At 36.2% G+C, this 15,170-nt stretch overlaps 1 protein-coding gene across 2 annotated transcripts in view; it reads left to right on the top strand.

The window, feature by feature from the left end:
* Positions 1 to 15,170, top strand: part of aPKC (protein kinase C iota type) — a 555,703-nt gene that overhangs the window by 275,912 nt on the left and 264,621 nt on the right. The window lies entirely within an intron of this gene.

Below are 15,170 nucleotides of genomic sequence, written 5' to 3'. Positions count from 1 at the left end.
TATACTCTATCCTTCCTTGCTGGACAAGGTACTGCGTTTAGGAGCAGAATAGGAAAATAGTCAGTACCATCTAGCCCGAGTGGTTGTACAACAAGAAGGATACTAAGATTTAGGGCATCGCAATCGTTGCGCCAAAAAACTATAATTAAAAATAAATAAATGAATACCAGAGTTTCAGTTTCCGTCCATTAGGACATTAATATAAACGTGAACATATCGGACCCTCTTGGATCTTATTTAATGGTTAATATGAGGAATTTAAAGTAAAGGATGTTAGGCAGTTATAGGCTAGACCCGCAAAGCTAAGATGTATTGCGGTATTAGTCTATATTCCCAATGGTTAATATGAGGAATTTATAGTAAAGCATGTTAGGCAGTTATAGGCTAGACCCGCAAAGCTAAGATGTATTGCGGTACTAGTCTATATTCCCAATGGTTAATATGAGGAATTTACAGTAAAATATGTGTGCTAGTCGTCTCCGTCCACGACACCTAATTTGGTAGTTGGACGTTTCAGGCCCGCCTGAAAAAATAGGTAATTACTTTACTTTTACTTTTAAAAATAAATAAATAACCGTCTTAGTTGTGAAAGAATAAAAATTTAGAATTTTCAGGAACAAAAGGTACTGACAACTAAGACACTTATAGTGACCTAAATCTAAACTAAGCACCACCCAACAAACTAATCCTCTACAAGAGGTTGCTTAAACCCATCTGGACTTAAGGACTTAGGAGCTGTGGGGCTACAACTAAACCCTCCAATATCTCCCTGCATCCAATCCTTCCAATCAAAAGCCTTCCGCCGTTAATGCCTCCCTATTATGTCACAAGCCTCATCCTTCACAAAGACCTAAATATCCCCCTTTTGTCACTGAAACGATCCATTTCATGGATTCTTCAATTTCTTCACAGAAGCCTCTATCCTGCCATAACCAATTACTCGAACACTATCGGAAACTCTTTCCCTCAATCGCCCATTCTGATAATCCACGCACAACGTCTAAAATTGACGTTAGTCTCGTGATCTCCTATCATAGACTTTTCCAGTCACTGAAATTCCCAAGAGAGTCAGCACTGGCTGATTTTCCTCTTCCTGTGTCCCTACGGAGGTTGCGTTTTGAGTTACGGTTGCGTCATGCATCGGCTCAGCTGGGGCCTATATTATGCATCACGTAATTGTAATTACCCCCTATATGTAAACTTTGCCTGATGTATTATGCAGCTAGCAATAAAAGTATATTGTATATTAAAAAAAAATAAATAAATAAATTGTTGTGAATCTCACGATATATAATTTTCAAATAGATGAGATTTCAACATTTTTTGGAGAAAATCGAAATTTGTTTGCTATTATCCGCTTCCGCCCATTAAGTGGTCATCTAGGTCTGCCATCTTCATTAGACCATGTTATTAGAACATATTTACTTTTAAACTTAGGATGGAAGATTTGCGAGGAATCGGTCAAATAAAACAACTCGTCTTTTTTGCCAACGTTTCGACAAATATATTGTCCTCTTCAGGGCGTGGCTATGCGGGTTGGTTGAGTTACAGAAACTGACCGATTCCTCGCAAATCTTCCATCCTAAGTTTAAGAATTTGCCGTCTCGAAAACTATATATTCATATTTACTTTTATAAGTGATTTTAGAGTACTGAAGGCCATTTATTTGTGTGGGTACATTTGCACTACGAAGTAATAAACCCAATAGGAATTTAAAGTCAGTAGGGCGGAAGTGCCAATTTACAAAATAAAATATTGCGATTTTTAGTGGTTACTTTTATTTTTACGGTTTTGAAAGAACCATATTAATGTTTTCACTTCAGACTAGTAATTTTATAAACTATTTATGGATAGCAATGTAGTAATTACTACGTAAAAATTATTACAATTATTTGTTCGTGTTTATATTATTAAATTGTGAGGAAAGATTAAATTTGTGCAAAATACAAATGTAAGCTTTGTAAGCACAAAACAAAGTACTAAAACTTAACTATCGTAACTTTGTATTCGCTCCAGTAAAAGCACTAGTAATAATAATGTTAATCTAAATTAGCTTTACTTGGATTTTAGATAATCTACGAAATACATTTAACGATTATATCTCTAGATTGAGCCTGTACTGTGTAAGTTCTATTTGGATACATTACTACTAAATTCTATTCAATTATTTTGTTCTCTAAACTGATTCAACTTGAATCCCCACACGATTTACTTAGCCTCTTGAGTTCCATGCTACATTTGTTCTGTAAGTCTGTTGTAATTACATAGAAATCTTAAACTATTACTAGTTAAGACCTAAGAGAATTTACTTTTGATGTTTACGGGAATCCATTAAACCTATTCCAGAGAGAGAGAGAGTCCAGCTAATCTTACGGGATTTACTTCCGCTTGGACTGTGGTTGATGGCCAAATTAATCCATATTAATTTTAGCTTTAATCCATAATTTGGGAATTTCTCTTCTCTGTATTAAGTCTTAGGATTACACAATGTGAATAAAAAAAACTGTCGCTCATCGAAGAATATTTAGAAGTTGAATCTCAATTAAATTTATTAAAAATGAAAGAGGGAAATTTATTTGTATTAAAATATATAAAGGGATATATACTCGTATATAAAGCTTTATGGGAAGCTTCAGAGTTTCGCTCGGTGGGTTTCCTTTTCAGTTTCACTGCCAACACACACCGTAAATGTCTCTCTTATATATTAATTTAAGTTGAATGCTTTCGCGCTTTTATTAAATAATTAAAAACATACAAATCGACATTGAGAAAATAAAACAAACAAATATTTGAAGAATTTCTTGTTCCTTTGTCATCTAATTAATTAGATTAAATTAATTAGATTAAATTAATTTAAAATTAACATTCGCAGAACTAACGTTCAATATTTATTTGAACGTTGAAATGTTATACATGAGGTAACAATCTTATTTGTAATAGTTCAGGTAAAATGCACGTGTCCCAAATTTTAAAAATTTGTGAAGAATTTCACAAACGGATGTGGAATAAATCTACAACATTTTACGTAGAAACAATTAGGCTGGAAATTCAAATTAAAATATGGGAGAGTATCGATTACTTGTAAAATTATAAGAATTGAATATGACGTAAACCTCTTCGAAGTTTGTTGACTATTTGTGAGTCAAAACTTTGGAGTTTGGTAGTAATTTTGGGTAAATATTTAATTGCTATTGAAAGGTAATGGAGGCCAAATTTTGTATTTAAATGACACGTAGAGGGAAGTTAAACATTATCTATCCAACAGAACAGACTCGAAGAAGGGATTTCTTGTGTATACGTATCAAAGAAATACGTATCATTTAAGCTAGACGGAATAGTCGCTCTGAATCTGAGCTTTATTACCACCTCGATCGAAGTAGTTTTCTTTTGGATCCATCAATATCCTGGGCAATAAGATAACGATAACAGGGATTCAGCCAAAGAACCTATTGCTTCGTTGCACTTTCTGTCCCAAATACTTACTTCCTCAGTTTCCTGTAAGCCTCGCAAGAATTTCCTATTGTTTCCTTAAAAAGAATTACTTTTAAGAGATCTCTATTTTTTTTTTTTTTTTTTTACACCATCTTAAACTCATAAACTTGCCTAAACTCATTCCAAATTCTTCTTTCGCCTTTGAGAGTCTCTCTCTCTCTCTCTTTCTACAATTTTACTTGGGACCTATTGTTCTCTCCTCTGGTTTTCATTCCTTTAAATTATCTGGGTGGGTAAAGGAGTTAAAGGTTTTATGATGTTGAAGAGGGAGGGAGAGTTCCACCTTACAATTTTACGGCGTTTACCACCCTACACCGAGAGAGAGAGAGAGAGAGAGAGAGAGAACAGCACCCTAAAATAGTAAATAGCAAACAGTGCCCGAAGTGAGAGATCGTCCACGGGAACTTGAGGGAAGAAAAGTAAAAGCTCCAAAGCTGTAAAAACTTTTTCCTTCAGTTTAACTTTAATTAACCGTTAAAAAGCTCCTCCTCCAACTTCTATTATTATTATTCCTTAATCTCCTTTCTCTTTTCCTTGTTCTCCTTTTCTCTCTGGCTGGCTGGTGTTTTTGTATTTGCTTGTTTAGTGCATGGTTCCTCCATGTTCCCTTGGGAAGATAATCTTTTTTTTTTTGGCTTGCTTCCACTTTATGGAGTCTTTAATGACAAGTTGCATTGTTTTTTATTTTAATCTATTTATATATAGTTCTTTCTTATCTTCTGCTTCATTTTCCCTACCATCCTCTATTATCTTTTTTTCATCTAACCTTATCATTAAACATAATTCGCTTATCCTTATTAAAACAAAGTCAGAAATAAAACAATGATTTGGCATTTTTAATACAGCTTCAACATTCTTCAAACAGCTGCTGACAAAAAAAGATAAAATAAAACATTCCATCTCATATTTAGTAGAATTTTCTTAGCTTTTCTTCTAAAAAATAAACCTTTTTAAAAGTCTTGAAACTAAATTTTAACATTTTTGTGCATTTTTTTGGAAAATTGTTCACAATAATTATCTTTAAACTGTGTAGATCTTTCATTGAAACAATTTTTTTCTATTATTTAGAGGATTTTAGATATGTCCCTTTAAGTGCCAGAAACCTCACTTTATATCTACTATCAAGGACGTCTTAAAGGAAAATTTTTTACCCTAAATTGCAACTTAACAGAATGAATTTTTCACTTCCACCTCCTAATTTTTTCTTTTAACTTTTATTTGAATAATTTTTCGTGACAAATTCGGCAGTTTTAGGGACGAATAGGGTTACTTTTGAAACTTTTAGACCCTTCTGAGAATTTCTGTAGGTAAACGAAAGTCATACCCAAGTAGAGTACATTCCTTATCTTGGGCTAAGAACCTATACATATATATATAATGAGAATGAAAAGGAAGTAGGAGACAGCAGGGGGTCGTCATTCTTCGAGCACTTCCTGTGCAGGATTATACAAACTAGAAGAGGGGTATGGGGAAGAGTATTGTGGCCCAGATATTACTCAGGAAAATTAAAAAAAAAAAAAAAACCTGTAGAGATATCACTGGAAATTTATGTCGTACTGACTGACTGACAGAACACAGAACACTGGCTCTGTGTGTGTGTGTGTGCATTTGGCTGGAGGCGGTTCGGGGGCTGTACACCACCATCATGATGAGTGCTTCAGCGTAGGGTTTTTCCTATAATGGCCGCACTTTTACTTAACTTCGCAGCTCTATATCTTTTATACTTTATCTCTTTTTGTCTGCTCCATATTTTGTCTTGTTACTTAGTAATCCTCTTTCCGGTTTTTCATCTTCAGCCATTCTCATATTCTTCAATAGAACTTCATAATTTATGACTTCCTTTGTTTATCGTAATGGTTATTATACTAATTAATATATTCTATGTATTTTAAATATACTAAACTCTCGTATTACCTTGACTTTTATTAGATGTTAGAAATGGAAAACCAATATGAGCTACCTCACTGTCGTTATGTTATTTTTAACACTTCCGGGTTTCGTATCTGGATACAGCTGGAATTAGACCCCAAGGTTCATTTAATCCTTTATCTTCAAGCCTTTGGCCAAGTATATGGCCTAATCTCTCTTTGCGTTTCCAATAAACTTCTACTCGCCATCATCATTCTCTTTTTTGGTAACATTCTTCTTCTTTTCAAGTCTCTTCAATTTCAAATCCTTCGTTTGCTCTTCTTCTTCTTCTTGTTTTGCCGACTTCCTGTGTCATCTTCTTTTCGGACTCTATCCTTCTTCTTATTCTCCACCTCACTTAATGTACACAGCGTCTTTTTTTCCCTCCCTTTTGGTCCTGTGTTGATTTAAAGCCAACTATGAAATTCTCGGCCAAAGGAACCAAAAATTTACTTTACTAACTAATTCTTGATTTTGCTCCTTGTTCGACACTTTCGAAACGCAGAGTTCCGGTACGCGTTTGTTCATGCAAAATTGAAATTAGCATTTCCTGGGTTTTGGCATCATATTTTAAAAAAATCTACCACGTTTCCGTTAATGGGTTTTTATTGCTTGTTAGAAAAATTGGATATATACTATTTTTTTTCAAGTTGTTCTTGAGGAACCCATTATCATTATTATTATATTTTAATAATTTTAAATTTTTGTTTTAAAAAAAAAAATAATGTGCTTATCACTTTGTGAGGTTAAGGGAGTGATCTAGCGTGATTATTCTATGTGGGTAGCTATATCTGCAGGATGTTATACAGTAAAACCTGTCCTAACATCCAAGAAGGAGTATAGAAGTTATTTTTTTACCTTCAGAAAACTGTTTTTCGTAGGTGCCATATAAATTTTCCATCAAGGCTTTTTAAAAGAAAGAAAGAATGTAGAGCATTAATTTCCACAGTTTTTCTTTGCTATATAAAAGATCAGAAAAACTGCCCGGCCGAACTATTATAGGCCTAGTATATGTGATTAAAAAGCTAAGTTAGAGTTAATGGTTCTGTGTGTTAGTAATGTGCGAGAGTATAGCGTGTCCCGTATCGGCAGGAGTCCCAGGGTTTGATCACTATCGGGTATGTTTGGAAGAAATACTAATGGGGGAGGAGGGGGTTCTCTGGTAGAAAACCAGAGGAAGTCTAGATGGTCGGCAGCCGCCTGACTCTGTTCTGTTCAACTCGCTGGCTATTTCCGTTATGTTAGTTGATCACGATTCCGCTCCACAGTGCTGCTTTTCTTTTGTTATCTAAAAATTATTGTCACTCTTCTTATCTCTGTTGTATTGCACTAATATTTATTACGGTGTCCAGGGGCTTACTGCTTGCCACCCACTATGTGCTTTGTTTAGCCTAATTTAATGGACTGGCGCGTGAATAGAGTTTCGAATTGTTGCCATAATTACAAGACTATGGGAAAAAGCTCCCAGACTTATAAGTAGTACAACCTGGCTGGAATCATGACTTACACGACTAATCTTTTGTTTCTCCAACTTATTGCCAATGTAAGCCACAAATTAACTTGAAATGATTTGTGTTTTCCTGGGGATTGTGGTAGTGTTTGTTTTTCTTGCCGGTTAATACGTATTAGAGTAACAAAGCATCCAAACACATAAAAAAATCATTTTACAGAACAAACCTTAAAAACGTATTAAAAAATACGTAACATTTACTAAAATATAAGTAACAGGAAGTGTCAAATACTAAATTTGTGCTACAGATTTTCCGCTAAAATAAATAAATCGTATTCAGAGAGTTACACACTGTACGTGAAAGTTCTAAAATTTCTAAACATTTTCTCTGAACTTTCTCAGAAATTATGACCTCTGCAATTCAGTATTCTAGTTTTCACGGAACGTTGTATATACGTATTCCACTTCCTTCCAGTCTTATCACTAAATATTCATTTTTTTTGCCGGAAATAATAATGTTCTCGTGATTAAAACCTATAGATTGCGATCTAATATAGATTATCGGTAGATGTGACCATAAATTATTGCAATAAATGCGAAACAGGGGAAGGGGTGTAGGAAAAAAACAGGAACATGTGATTAACGTGACGTAGAAACAGATCATTAAGGTCATACATTCAGGTCACAGGTCACACCCACACACGCACTGCCATCTAGATGGAAAACTTGGGGTTTTAAGTTTTTTTTCTTTTTTTTTTTTCTTTAAAATGTTTGTAAAAGAAAAGTGTTTTTGATCGTGTGGAGTCCATGATGTTGAATTCCAGGTGTCCCTTGAGTCTGAAAATGTGTATGTGTATTGAGGAAAAGCACAAATCTTGCAAACGGAAATATCATTTTACAAAATTTTCTTGCAACTTTAAATTGATAAATTTTCGTTAATTTTAAAGCAATCTAGAGGAGGGTAAAGGAAAGAGTAAAAGGATAAAGGATGAAGGGACTCCCTCTGAAGTTCCCTTTTTAATGTAATATTGACTTCTAACACACATCATATGAACGAGATTAAATGAGTTTCGAGTTTGAAGATATTTTGAGAGAGGAAGTGCCATTTTCTCGAAACTTAGTACTGTAGATTATCTACGTAATTATCTAGGTATTTTGTCTGTCCATTTCCTCTTCAGAAAATTCTTTTCCTTGCGAGTTCTTGGCATGGAGTGCCATCCTCTCCAGCTGGTACAGTGGAGTCTCGGTTATCCGTCATGACCGGGACCGGACACGTGCCGGATAGTCGAATAGACGGGGATAATGGAAAAAAGACAGGAAAATTTCCAGATTCTTTTGTTTAACGTGTATAAAACTTTGTATTAACTGGTATACATATTATACCGGTCTTTGTTCCTATTGTTTCTACTTGTATATGTATGTATTTGCCATACACAGACCTTAGATCAGTTCTATCTTCCCTCTCAGTTCATTTGTTCAATGCATGTTAGGTAGTACCTAATAATAATTCTCTAAGACTCTAACTAAATGTATAATTACTAGTACTATACCTATAAATACTTTACTAAAACTATATTTAAGAGGAGTAAGTACTTTGGATAAAATATTCCTTACTAATTGAGACATTATTTATCCTAACATTCTCGCTCAAAAATCCCAATAAATAAAATCATACCTAAAAATGCAATCATGCCTATAAATACAATCACATTTATAAATTATTATTACTATTATTATTTTTTTTAAATGATTTAAGGCGCGTTAACATCTAAGGTTACTGGCGCCCGGGGAGCTTTTTTCCATTGCACTGCCGGCCTCCGGACAGTGTTCGTTACGGATAACCCTGTCCATCACCGGACAGTGAGCTGTAAGAAGCTCCTAGGAAGAGAAAATCTAAGGGTCAGCTGCTGGATTCGAACCCGGGACCTCCGCGTGGGAGTCCAGTATGCTAACCTCATAGCTAATCCCTTCCCTTATATTATTATTATTATATATATTATTCTTCCCTTATATATTATTATTATTATTATTATTATTTTTGTTTTTGATATCGCAGCCAATAACTTTACATTCCTACTCGATTTAAGCCCAAGTAACTTTCAGCAATTTTTAAAATACATGCTCTCAATTTTCCAGATGACTCACTGAAGCTCCCATTAGAGTTTTCCTCTTTTTCTCACCAACATAACCCGGGATGAATTTCCCTGACTTCTGCGCATTCCCACTGTCTGGGAAAAACTTTTTCTTTTTTTCCGCGTAAATTTTGGGTTACTTCTTCTCATTCTTTAACCTGATTGGACAATTTTATCACACTCCCCACCTACTCCAGGACAATTTTCTCAAAACAACTGGAATAAATTTTCGTGTCCCATATTTACATAATATTCCCGTTACCTCCAAAAAAAAAAAAAATAAAAATAAAAAAAAAATTATATATATATATATAAACAATTGGTTTCTTTCGGGTTCATTATAATTTATGAAGAAGAAAATTGTCAGAGGAAATATTATATTGTAAATTTTCCAAGTTCAGGATAAACAACTTGAAAACCTCAAACGTGATGGAGATAAAGGTTTTTCCCTCTTTAGTGATTTACCATTTTGTTTAATGGAAATTCAGAGAAGTAGGACCCTTGATATTGTATAATTTATTACTTTATTTATCGGAAGTATATTTTCCGTGTTTTTGGTTGTTAAGTTTTTTTCCTAAATAAATAATTTCTCTTTTCCTTTACAACGTAATGGAAAACAGTCTATTTGCGATCAATTTTAGGCTAATGTATGTATTTCCAAGGAAGGAAAAATCCAAGAAATTGGAGCGGGGAATCAAAACATCAGATTCTGGAATTTTGGTCAGAATGTGACTTTAACTTCCATGCCTTTCTCCAAAGCAGCGCGAAGCATTTTTTCTTGTACCGAATCCCACTTTGCTTTTTTAAATATATTTCCTCCCCCTATATCAGCATGCTGTATTTGTTATCTTGAAATCACTTCTCTTACTTCCTTACTGACGCTACAACCTCGCGGCGAGTCCTGGCCTTCCTAATGAGCATCTGCCATCCAACTTTATCTTGTGAGGCTGCTTTCCAGTCAGGAATTCCCAAAAGTTTTTGCGTCAGCCACCACTCCATTTAGCCCACTTCAGCCTCAGCATTCCTGCCCTTCTTGTTCGGTTGTACAGTATCTTCTAACACTTTCTCTTAGGATCTCTAGATTTCTCCATTCTCTAGTTAGATAGCCTGCCCAGCTCAGCCTTTCTGAGCTTAACTTTTGCAATATCCGCTTAGCGGCATACAAGTCTTACAACTTCCTATTCATTCGTATTCCGAGACCGGCGAAGCTAATAAGTATTGTGTGTGGTACTGGGTTCGATTCCTCCGGTCTTTAGGCCTTGGATTTTATTTAATGGTTATTAACAGAAATTTACAGTAAAGTATGTTTGGAGGTTATAGCTAGACCCGCAAAGCTAAGATGTATTGCGGTACTAGTCTATATTCCCAATGTTTAATATGAGGAATTTATAGTCAAGTATGTTAGGCGGTTATAGGCTAGACCCGCAAAGCTTAGATGTATTGCGGTACTAGTCTATATTCCCAATGTTTAATATGAGGAATTTATAGTAAGTATGTTTGCTAGTCGTCTCCGTCCACGACACCTAATTGTGGTAGTTGTATGTGAAAAAAGGTACGTGAAAAAATAGGCATTACTTTACTTTTCTTTCGTATTCACCAGACTTCTCCCTCTTTTACTGGGGCGGGCCAAAAAATTCTGTCCCAAGGATCTTCCTCTTGAAAATGAGCGCAGATCTTTCTCATCTTACTTCCTTAACTTCTGATAAACCAGCTCCAAAATAAAAAAAAATCACTTTACAGTTTTCTTAAAGTTGGTGGGCCAAATGTGGACGATACTTAAGTTTTTAGCTAGCTATTCCCTTAAACTGTAAACTGCGCTGTATGTTCATCATTGAATTTTTCGTCTCACTTAGTGCGGAAATACGTTTTATATGATCGACAACTGTTCTGCCGTGACTTTCTTTCAGCAGGGAAACTGTTACTCATCGTGCATCCGTTAGTTCTTCCACCATTGGGTGAATTCTCCTCCTCATGCTACTGCAGAAATTATTTATTTGAATCTTGTTATCAGAAATGTGTGAAAAATAAATCATTTAAAAGTTATAACATTAACGGTATGGTTAAGGGAAAGCAATGAAGCGTAAAGAATAAAGCAGGAAAAGCTAGTGACGTAATGAGTTGAGTTTTCCTTTTTGTAACCACCCACATTGCTCAGCGCTGGAGAAGTAGGTGAACAGAGATGCCGTGCGATGTCACACTGTTCCCTGATAACAGTCCCGAACGGCTGAAACATTGCACAGTCCGATTTACTAATTCCAGTCGTGCCTTCTATCCCCGTTTGCTTATCACATTGCCGGTCAGCTCGTCTCCTAGAACTCCTCACACAATACCTAAACGTTTACTCTCTTCCCCTCTTTATTTCCTGAAATTAATCTTTTCTACCCCTACCTCGTTTCACACTGATAAACACTCCTTTTCCTGCATATATCTGCTCCCTGTATCTTTCTAATTTGTGGTTTTTTTTTACTCTTTACACGTTATTTTCCATTAATCTAGTGCAAAGCTTTGTATGATTTGCATTCATTTGCAACATTTGCATTCAAATATATGCTGGAATTGAAAGCAACTATGCGTAGATTCGTGCATGCTTTACTTCCTTTTTGAATTATCCAGCCCCCTGCTATCTAAACATTCTTGAACCAGTTCCAGCTTGGAATTTAGTCTTCAAAAAACCCTCCCACACAGTGTGGCAGAATTAAAATCAGACAATGACGTGTATACACGACGTCGAACGCAGGAAGCAAAACAACCAAAAGTTTACAATTTACAACGTCATAATAGTCACTGCAAGCGACTTTTTCTTGCAATTTCTGTGGGGTCTGAGATTACAGAGCATTCTGTGCTCATTCAAAAAAAATCTTGCATCGCTTTACGTTTGCACATTACTCTAGTTAACTAGAGACACAAGTTGCTTTTACAAGGAAGAAAAGAGCTTTGAATTCTCGTGCAAAATGAAATCATGCTCGTACCGTGTGGTCTGAATCTCTATCTAAGAAGTAAAAATGGGCATTGCACAAGGGTTGAGAACTTCTATTTGTGTGAGGTAATTCCCCAATCTCTAATTGCGGAGACCAAACATGTACCAACCACTTATCATTTGGCTGACTTCGCCCACCTCCGTATAAAATACTTGGCAGTTCTATTGGGAAAGATACAAGGAAACATCCCACCAAATAATATTCTTATTGTATTTTATTAAAATTTCGAGTTTTTATAGTTATTGGCAATTTTATACAGTTCACAACTAGTAATACGTAATAATAATAGTGTTTTTTGGTCCCGGGTTCGAATCCAGCAGCTGACCCTTAGATTTTCTCTTCCTAGGAGCTTCTTACAGCTCACTGTCCGGTGATGGACAGTGTTGTCTGTGACGAGAGAACACTGTCCGAAGGCCGGCAGTGCACTGGAAAAAGCTCCGGGCGCTAATAAACTCAGCTGTTGATGCGCCAAAAAAAAAAAAAAAGGATTTATCCTAACTATAGCAAAACATTTCTCTAGTTCAAAACTTAACACACTTCGAGCATGGACTTAGTCCGTCTGCCGAGTTGACTCTAATTTACAATGACATAAACTACGAAAGTAAACCTATTTCTGTATTAAAAATTAAAATGATATATTAAGAATTGTCTATAACTCCAAGCGGATATTGCGTACTTAAGTATACAGCTTGGACCAATCAAGGCCATTCATATAAAGAATAAACTCACCTTTATTGAGTTTTCTATTTCCCAAGTACTGTACCCTGAACTCCTGTAAAATCGGACATTCCCCAATGAAATGGATGTTATCTTCAATCACTCCAAGATAACTGAGAGAACAATAATGCCTATTTTCATCCCTGTTGACACTAAAATTTGAGCACCTCTCAGCTTCATTATTACAATAATAAATTGTAAACTTCTTTTATCATTAATATAACCGTTTTCCCCTAAATCTAATTCTAATTCTTTGTAAATACCATGGAATTTCGCGCTATTTGCTTTTCGTAACAGACTATCCCCAAAATTCTGATTTTATTCCCAACATCAATTCATTATTAGATAATTTTATTTGATTTTCAAAACGAGTATACGAGGGTCGTTTGAAAAGTCCGGGCAAAAATAAAAACTACTTAATTTTTGGGGGTAAACCTTTTTTATTTTTCAACATAGTCTCCTTTTAGGCTTATACACTTCGTCCAACGCTGCTCTAGTTTGTTGATCCCTTCCGAGTAATAGGATTTGTCCAAGTCTGAAAAATAGCCATTCGTTTCTGCAATCACCTCCTCGTTTGAATAAAATCTTTTTCCCGCCAGCCATTTCTTCACATTGGGGAACAAATAGTAGTCCGAGGGAGCCAAGTCTGGAGAATAAGGGGGGATGTGAAACGAGTTGGAACCCTATTTCCATTAATTTTGCGACCACAACTGCTGAGGTGTGAGCTGGTGCGTTGTCGTGATGGAAAAGGACTTTTTTGTGGGCCAATCGTGGGCGTTTTTCATGCAACTCGGTTTTCAAACGGTCCAATAACGATGAATAATATGCACCTGTAATAGTTTTACCCTTTACCAGATAGTCGATGAGGATTATTCTTTGCGAATCCCAAAAGACAGTCGCCATAATCTTTCCGGCCGAAGGAATGGTCTTCGCCTTTTTTGGCGCAGATTCCCCCTTGGTAACCCATTGTTTAGATTGTTCTTTGGTCTCAGGAGTGTAGTGATGTATCCATGTTTCATCCACAGTGACGAAACGACGCTTAAAGTCCTGCGGATTCTTCTGGAACAGCTGCAAACCGTCCTTGCAACACTTCACACGATTTCTTTTTTGGTCAAGCGTGAGCAATCGCGGCACCCATCTTGCGGATAGCTTTGTCATGTCCAAATGTTGATGCAAAATATTATGTACCCGTTCATTCGAGATGCCCACAGCACTAGCAATCTCACGCACCTTCACTCTTCTGTCATCCATCACCATATCATGGATTTTATCAATGATTTCTGGAGTAGTAACCTCAACAGGGTGTCCAGAACGTTCAGCGTCACTTGTGCCCATATGGCCACTCCGAAAATTTTGAAACCACTTATAAACTGTTCTAATCGAAGGTGCAGAGTCACCATAATGTTTATCAAGCTTCTCTTTAGTCTCTCCTGAGGCGTTTTGCCTTTCATAAAGTAGTGTTTAATCAACACACGAAATTCTTTTTCGTCCATTTTTTGAAAATCACTCGACTTCCTCGATTCAAACGAATGCCAAACACAAAGAAATAGACCGATCTGGCTGAAACTTGGTGTGTGTTCTTCCAAGAGATGCTACTAACTAAACATAACCTCGATACGCGCCAGTGGTGCTATCTCTCTGACTTTGCACGGACTTTTCAAACGACCCTCGTACACGTCGAACGCGCTTAACTGGTTAAGTATGGAGTTTGGACCTTTCCACAGAACCTCTAAAGATCCACACGCGATCTCGAATCCTGGCTTCCATTACAAACAATCCTTTACCTACAGAAGTACTCTCTTGTGTGCTTCGAAACCATATACGAGTACTTTTCATGTAGCTTCTAAAATATTTTGTTAAATAAATTTGTGTTAATAACGCAGACAAATTCAATTAAAAGGATATTAGACGGAGAAGATGTTTTTAGTGAATTTAATTACGTAAGGAAATCCAATTTGTTACAATACACAATTATTTGTGACAGAATTGTTTCCCTCCGGGAGAGAATTCTAATAGAGTAGCTAGCCCGCAGTTTCTTTCATCTTCTAATAAATATGTATTTAGTCATCCCGTAAACTGTGTTGTTCTAGTGCGATGCGCACAGGAGGGTCGTCTTGTTTTAGTTGGATGGGGCAGAGGCAGACAAGTCTTTACCACCAAGCGGAAGTTCACAAAGACCGCGTCTTTGCTTGGGTTTAATCACTGTTCTCTAGGAGAGCCCTAAGTTGCAGCTTCCGGCTTTCCCAGGCCATCGTCTGAAACACACACACAAACACAGTGTTCTGATGTGAAGACTACACAAATACGTTCAATTATATCTCGTGTATTGTCAATGAATTAATTAGTGTTATTCCTGTGTGTGCGGTTGTAGCAGAGTGGGAACCATTCCTGTATTTCTCTTTGGGCTTCCCCCGGGACCTTCATCCCTTCACATTATACAAAACGCCTTCGTCAGCGGCTTCAGCTTACATCATCCACTTGCCTCTTCGCTGC

The sequence above is a fragment of the Rhodnius prolixus genome, unplaced genomic scaffold (assembly GCF_049639745.1).
Source record: "Rhodnius prolixus isolate KJV_2025 unplaced genomic scaffold, Rpr scaffold_15, whole genome shotgun sequence".
NCBI lineage: Eukaryota > Metazoa > Arthropoda > Insecta > Hemiptera > Reduviidae > Rhodnius > Rhodnius prolixus.
This window is presented reverse-complemented; position numbering and strand designations above follow the sequence as displayed.